The following is a 7,784-nucleotide window of genomic DNA, read 5'->3' as shown; positions in this document are numbered from 1 at the left end:
ATATATATATATATATAAAATGTCTAAACTTAATGTCAGAACTGAATGCATGAAGCCCATATTGGCTGCCAAATGGAAATTTGGCTGAAGGCTAAGAGCTGAGATACTTGGAATGGGGATGGTACATATGAGAGATGTATGTGTGCCTGCGTTGATAATTGACTCCTGGCATGAAGTGATCTTTACTGGCTGGTAAAGCCAGACTTGTTTGGGTAAACAAATTTAGACTCTACTTATTTGCAAATCAGGGATGTCTAAAGAAGTTAAACATTAGAACATTAAGGTATCACCATTAAAGTTCCACTTAGTTTTCTGCATTAAGGTGTCATCAGAGCAGAGCTAACAGATATTAAGTGCTTACTATGTGCCAAAAAACCCATTGCCATCGATTTGATTCCAAGTAACAGTGACCTTACAAGACAGAGTAGAACTGCTCAGTGGGGTTTCCAAGGCTATAAATGATTACAGAAGCAGACTGACACATCTCTTTTCCCACAGAGAGTGTGGTGGGTTCCAAACACAGATTTTTGTGTTAGCAATTGAGTCCTTTAACCACTGTGGCAGCAGGTGTCCTTTGCTATATGCCAGGCACTGAGATAAATGTTATCTACTCATTTATTTCTTTCAACAACTTTATAAAATGTTATTATTACTATTTGCTTAATTTTATACATAAGGAAATGAAGATTAATGAAGTTAAGTAACTTCTAGAAAATAACCCAGCTAGTAAATCAAAGAGTCAAGGTTCAAACTAGTTCCATTAGACTCTGGAATCTGAGTTATTTCCTACATTCTATTGCTTCCCAGTAAGCATCTAAACATACTTCACCTTAATATTCCAACAAAATCCTATGGAAGTTATAGAAAATAATTTAAATGGGAAATGTAATATGCATGACAAAGGCCCCAAATGTGTCCAGCAACTAATCCTTGGAATTTATGAATATGTTACCTTACGTGACAAAAGGGATTTTGCAGATGAGATTAAGGATCTAGATATGAGAGAATGTCTTTGATTATTTCAATGAGCACAATATAATCACAAGGGACCTGTGATGGTTAAAGGTTGTGTGTCAACTTGGCTGAGCCATGATTCCCAGTGGTTTGTCAGTTATGATGTAGTCATCCATTATGATGAGATGTGATGTAATGCAATCTTACTGCCATGATGAGATCTGCTGTGAACAGCCATTCAGATGAAAGGAAGTTTCCTCCAGGGTGTGGCCTGCATCCAAAATATCTGGATGTTCTGGCAAAACACTCTGCTTTTTTGTGATGCATCTTTCATTTGAATCATCATCATCTGATTTCTGGTTCTTTGAACTTGATCCAATGACCTGCCACATTGCCTGCTGATGTTGGAGTTCTTTAGCCTATGCAGCCTTTGAGCCAGCACCTTGCCATCTGAACTGCTGCTCTTGGACTCATCAGCCCTTGCAGTTATGTGAGTCAGTAGAAGCTTTCAGCCTGATGTCTGACCCATGCACTTGAGCCTCTACAACTACATAAGCCATTTCTTTGAGATAAATCTCTATGTATATACATAATATAAACTTCACTGGTTTTGATTCTCTGCTTAACTCAGTATGAGAGGTCTTATAAGAGGGAAGACAAGAGTATCAAAGTAAGTAAAAGGAAATGTAACAACAGAACCAGAATTTGAAGTTATGACTTTGAAGATAGACGAAGGTGCCATAAACTAAGGAATGCAGGCAAACTCTAGAAGATAGAAAAGACAAGGGACAGACTCTCTCCCAAAGCTTCCAGAAACAGTGTGGTCCTGCTGACACATTGACTTGAGCACAAAAATATGAATTTCAGATTTCTGGACTTCAGAGTCATAAAAGAATAAATTTCTATTGTTTTTAGAGACTTCATTTCTAGTAATTTATTATAGAAGCCACAGAAAACTAATTAAAAAAAACTCATTTATCATTTACAGTAGGAGCAAAAAAAAAAAAGAGAGAAAGAGAGTGAGAAAGAAAATACTCAGGAATAAACTTAATAATAAATAGTCAAATCCTGTATGAAGAAAAGTATAGATGTTCCTAAAAAATAAAAAAAGTAGATTTGAACAAATGATATTGTCTATTTTTGCTTGGAACATTTCAACGTCATTAAGATGCCAGTCCTCACTACATTAATTTATAAAACTTGTGTTATTCCCATAAAGGATACAAATACATTTTCCCTAGAAAGAGAAAAATTTATCTAAAGTTCATAGAAAAATAAATAAACAAGAGTAAGCAGGAAAACACAGAAGAGTTATGAGAAAGGTCAAGCCCTCTAGATATCTGAAGGTACTACAAAGTATCAATAATTAAAACGGTATAGTAAGGTGTATAACAAGGCAGAAAAACCAATGGCATGAAATAGAAAGTCCAGAAATAAACAGAACGTATGGTGATCTAGAATATGGTAACAATGGATCCTGAGAACGTGAAGCAAAGATGGACTTATTAATTATGTTATTGGAAAAACTGGAGAGCCATTTGGAAAAACAGGAAATTAGATTCATTTCTCACAATAGCCACAGAATTAAATTACAAATTAATTAGAGAACTAAATGTAAAAAAGAAAAAGACAACTCATGGGGCAGGAGTGCATGGAGGGATGGACAAAGAGAAGAGGGAAGGGAGCAGTTGCATTGGAATAAATTGTAGTCAATGTCATGAGACAAAGTGTATGTGAACTACTGTATGGAAAATGAATTTGCTCTGTAAATTTTCACCCAAATCACAATAAAAATAAAATAAATAAATTAAATAGAAATTCTACAAAACATAAATAAATAAATAAACTATACAAGTATAGATGAAAACATGGGTGTGTTTTTGTATAACCTGGATTATGGACTTGTATGTTATGCTTTTGGCTATCCTTTCACTATTAATTTTTCTAATTTTTGTTGTATACAGTTCTCTTATATGAAATATATTTAGATTCAGTTTATTTTTAGGTTTAGAGTTTGTAACCCAATCTTTAAAAATTTTTCTTTTCCTTTTACAGATCATTTTGTTCTATTACACACACACACACACACACATACATACACACATGCACACACACATTATATGTATTTAGTCTTAAGTGACTTTTGAGCAGTATATTCAATATTTCCTTAATCTCTGGGAAATTTTATCCCATTATGACTGACCTAGTTACTTAGTGCTTCTGTAATAAAAATACCACAAGTGGGTGGCTTTAAAGAATAGAAATTTATTTTCTCACAAGTTTTTAGGCTAAAAGTCCAAATGAGGGTGTTGGTCTTGTCAGTTTTTCCTTGTCTGCTTGTTGTTAGTGTCTGCTGACAACTCTTGACTTTCCTTTGTTTGTAGATGTGTCCTCATATGATGTCTGTCATTGATCTGTTTGTGTCTCTGTGTCTTTTCTTCTCTTTTAATAATTCAGAAGTTATTAGGTTTACACTGGTATGACCTTATTGACATAACAAAAGAAAAACTTTATTTCCAAACAGGATCACATCCACAAGTACAGGGTTGGAATTCCAATAAAAAATTGTAGGATGAAATTTTGGAGGACAATATTTTCTGTTTTCTTGCTGGACTCTTCACTTCAGAGAGTCCAATCTTCTTTAAATATATTGAATTATCCTTTTTCTAAATACTTCAATATCTTGATCATTTTTCTTCCATACATACTGGGTTTATATATATATATATATATATATATATATATATATATATATATAAATTCCAGTAATTTAGTTTTAAACTGTGTCAGTTCTGTTTCCCTCTTTTTCTAATTTTTATTTATTTATTTTTTCCTATAGTAGTAGTGTTTTGGTCCTTGGTTTGTTTTCTTAACTCTTCACAACTCCTTTTTCATCTTATTCTGTTGCTCAAAATTCTCATCCCTGTTAGTCTGATTTTTTGACTGATTCTTGTCTGTCTTTTGCTTGTGCTGTCCTTTTTTCTCCCATTAGTCATCATCAACTTCATATCATCTCTTTGTATATGTGTTTGCACGATTTTTTGCCAACTGTCTTCAAGCTTAAAGTGAGAATCTCTGTCCAGCTTTCTCATTTGTGTTGCTATAATATAAGTAAACTCTCCTCTAGTCCTTCCCTATGTTGACTGAAAATTGTTTGTCTTCCCCCTTGAAGCTACAGTCCTGATGGGATTTTCTATGTTCTAAGACCAGAGGAGGAAAGAAAGGGTCATCAGTATGAGAAAAAAACTTAGCTTGGGCTATGAGCAGTCTTGGTTTGCAGTTGGGTTCTGTCCACTCATCTCAGATTTTGTTAATCTATCTTTTCCACCAATCATACAAATAATTTATTATAAGAATATCCTCACAGGATCATTTTATTCATTGAAGTTTTCAATATTCCTTATGAAAATTTGAAGCATAGAAATTACTTGTATACAAAGTATAAATAGAAATCTAAAAGATCAAAATTAATGATTTATTAATGAAAGTCTTTAAAATGTTACACTTTGACAAATGCTTAATTGTTAAGTTTTGTATTAGCGAAAAATTAGTTATACATTATACTTGAAAGAAATTGTGCATTCAATTTCTTTTTTTTGACAAAAATTCCTACTTGTGTGATAATTATGAATAAATCATTATATTCTTAAATTATATAAATTGTTTGAAGTAAAAGTAATTTTAAAAGCAAAATTATAAAGAATTTTTTTTTTTTTTAATTTTGGAAACATTTATATTTCGTGGCAGATGTAGCAAACTTTAAAGCAGCTTGTTCTATGGAGAGAAGATTCCAAAAATAAAAGTGCTTAGAAAATACAAGCATTATAAAATATACCTGGATTCTTGGGCTGAAGATATTTTCTTGGTCTAATCATAAGGCTCTGAATCTTTTGCTTCTGTTAGAGTTATCTGGCATAATTCTTTTATTCAATTTCACTTTTCTGATGCCAGCAGACATTTCTTCATCCTGCCAAGCAAAATAAAGAAAAAATATGGTAAAAGCAGTTGTGATGGATCCATGTCATATTTATGATGGCCCAGAATCTTTTGAAGTCCCCTGCAGTTTGGTTATTCTCCACATTATGAGTCCTGCCTTTTCTAGGTCGGAGCTTGAAAGTAATTTTCCTAGTCTTTGTCTAGCTAATGCACAGGAATGTAACCTCCAGTTACTGTTAATTGTATCCATCACTCCAGATTTCAAGAATGGAAAGATGAAGGTTCTTTGTGAAATAGATGATGTGAATGGTTAAGCTCTAGACTACTACCTAGAAAGGTTGAAAGCTCAAACTTCATCAGAGATGCCTTAAAAGTAAGGCATGGCGATCTGCTTCCAAAAGATCAGAGCCTTGAAAACCTCATGGAGTACTTCTACTCTGCACATTGGGGTCATCATGAGTCAGCATTTACTAATAGCAACTAACAACAGCAATGCTTGTGCTTCTATTTGCATGCTACTAAGGAGAACCTCAGTGTAGTACCTGCTTTGCTAATCTGGGAGTATAGTGGAGCATGGTGGGGAGACACAAGGCATTCAGATGCAGTGATGGCAGAGGTCCTCACAAAAGCTCCCCTGGCCCAGAGTCGTGTGGTCCTCTGTACTCCTTGGACACAGAATTAATGTGATCCTCATTGCCAGCAGTTTAGTGCTTTGTTTGGATTTCATCCAAGGGTACATAACCAAAAAGGTGATTCTCTGGCTCTCCAGAGTTGCTGTGGGGTTCCTTTAGTGAATAAGTTCTCTCCTTAAATTAGAGTGACTGACTGTATTGAGATTTTGACCATGTAATATGAGTCCACCGTATGGTGATAGGACACTCCTCTGTTTTCTCAGTATGCCTGTTTCTCTACCTTTGACATGTAACTTTTTTCCCCTTTGTATTATCTTTGGTTAAAATTACTCTCCATTGCTGTAGACAACTGGCTTTAGGTTAGGGTTGCTACATTTAGAAAATAAAAATATGGGATGTACCACATGTTATGTAATTCCACTTAAATGAAATATTAAGAATAAGCAAATCTATAGAGGCAAAATAAAGATTAGTGGTTGTCTAGGGCTGTGGGGCAGGAGCAGGAATGCAGAGTGACTGCTATTGGGGTGATGAAAGTACTTTGAAGTTAAATGTGGGGATGGTTGCACAACTGTCAGTATCCTAAAAACCCTTGAATTATACATTTTAATTGGATGAGTTTTATAGTATGTGAGTTATATTATTTGAAAAATATAAGACATTCAGTTGAATTTCAGGTTAAAAAATAATAATTTATTAGTAGAAGTATATCTTAGACAATACTTCTGACGTGTTTATACTAAAAAAATTTTGTTTACATGAAATTAAAATTTAAATATATGTCCTATAGAGGCAGGCCCCATCCCCAGAGGCAGGAAAGGGAGGGGAACACCAGGGAGATAAAAGCTACAAGATCCAGGTAAGGGGAAGGAGACAGCCCCCACACTCAGTGACAGGAAAGGGAGGGGAATACCAGGGATGAGAAAACCACAGGATCCAGGTAAGGGGAGGGTAGAGAAGTTTTGAACAGCTAAGGGAGACAAACATGTCTGTCAGTTTGTCTTCTGTGGTGGCTTGTGTGATGCTGTGAGGCTTAAGGCTGAGCCACCAGTGTTTCAAACACCAGCATGGTTGCCCGTGGTACACAGGTTTCAATACAGCTTACAGATTGAGACAGACTAGGAAGAAAGAAAAGGCCATCCGTGTCTCAAAGAATTGGCCAAGACAAACCTCATGAATAGCAGAGAAATATTGTCTGATACATTACTGGGCAACTATATGAATAGCCCAGAAACATTGTCTGATACAATGCTGGAAGATGAGCCCCTTAGTTCAGAAGACACTCAGAATATGAATGGGAAAGATCTACCTCATCAGAGTAGAATCAATCTTAGTGATATGGATAAAGTAAAGCTTTCAGGATCTCCATTTGCTGATGTGACACAACTTTAAATTGAGGATAAACAGCTGCAAATATCCGTTAATAATCAGAGCATAGAATGTATGAAGTATGAATGTAGGATAATTAGAAGTTGTCTAAAATGAAATGGAACACAAAAGGATTGATATCTGAGACATTAGTGAGCTGAAATGGACTGGTTTTGGCCATTTTGAAAGAGACGACCATATGATCTATTATGCTGGGAATGTCAATTTAAAGAGGAATGGCATGGCATTCATCATTACAAAGGATGTTTCAAGATCTTTCCTGAAGTAAAGTGCTGTCAGTGATAAGAAAATATCCATACTCCTACAAGGAAGAACAGTTACTACTACTATTATTCAAATTTATGCACCAACCACTAAAGCCAAAGATGAGAAAGTTGAAGATTTTTATCTACTTCTGCAGTCTGAAATTGACAGAACATGCAATCAAAATGTGTTAATTATCATGGGTGACTGAAATGCAAAAGTTGGAAACAAGGAAGAATTTCTGGTAGTTGGAAAAATTGGCCTTGGTAACAGAAATAATGCTGGAGATTGCATGATAGAATTTTGCAAGATCAGTAACTTATTCATTACAAATACCCTTTGCCAACAACATAATTAGTGGATATACTCATGGACTTTGCCAGATGGAGTACAGAGTGATCAGAATGACAACATCTGTGACAAGAGGTGATGGAAAAGCTCAATATTGTCAGCCAAAACAAGGGCAGGAGGTGATTGTGGAGCAGATTATCAACTGCAAGTTCAATTTAAAGTTGAAGACAATTAAAACAAGTCCACGAGAGCCAAAATATGACATTGAATATATCCCTCCTGAATTTAGAGACCATCTAAAGAATAGATTTGATGCATTGAACACCAATGACCAAAAAT

The sequence above is a fragment of the Orycteropus afer genome, unplaced genomic scaffold (genome assembly GCF_000298275.1).
Source record: "Orycteropus afer afer isolate SDZICR_OR568_19922 unplaced genomic scaffold, OryAfe1.0 scaffold00058, whole genome shotgun sequence".
Lineage (NCBI taxonomy): Eukaryota > Metazoa > Chordata > Mammalia > Tubulidentata > Orycteropodidae > Orycteropus > Orycteropus afer.
Note: the sequence above shows the minus strand (reverse complement) of the source record.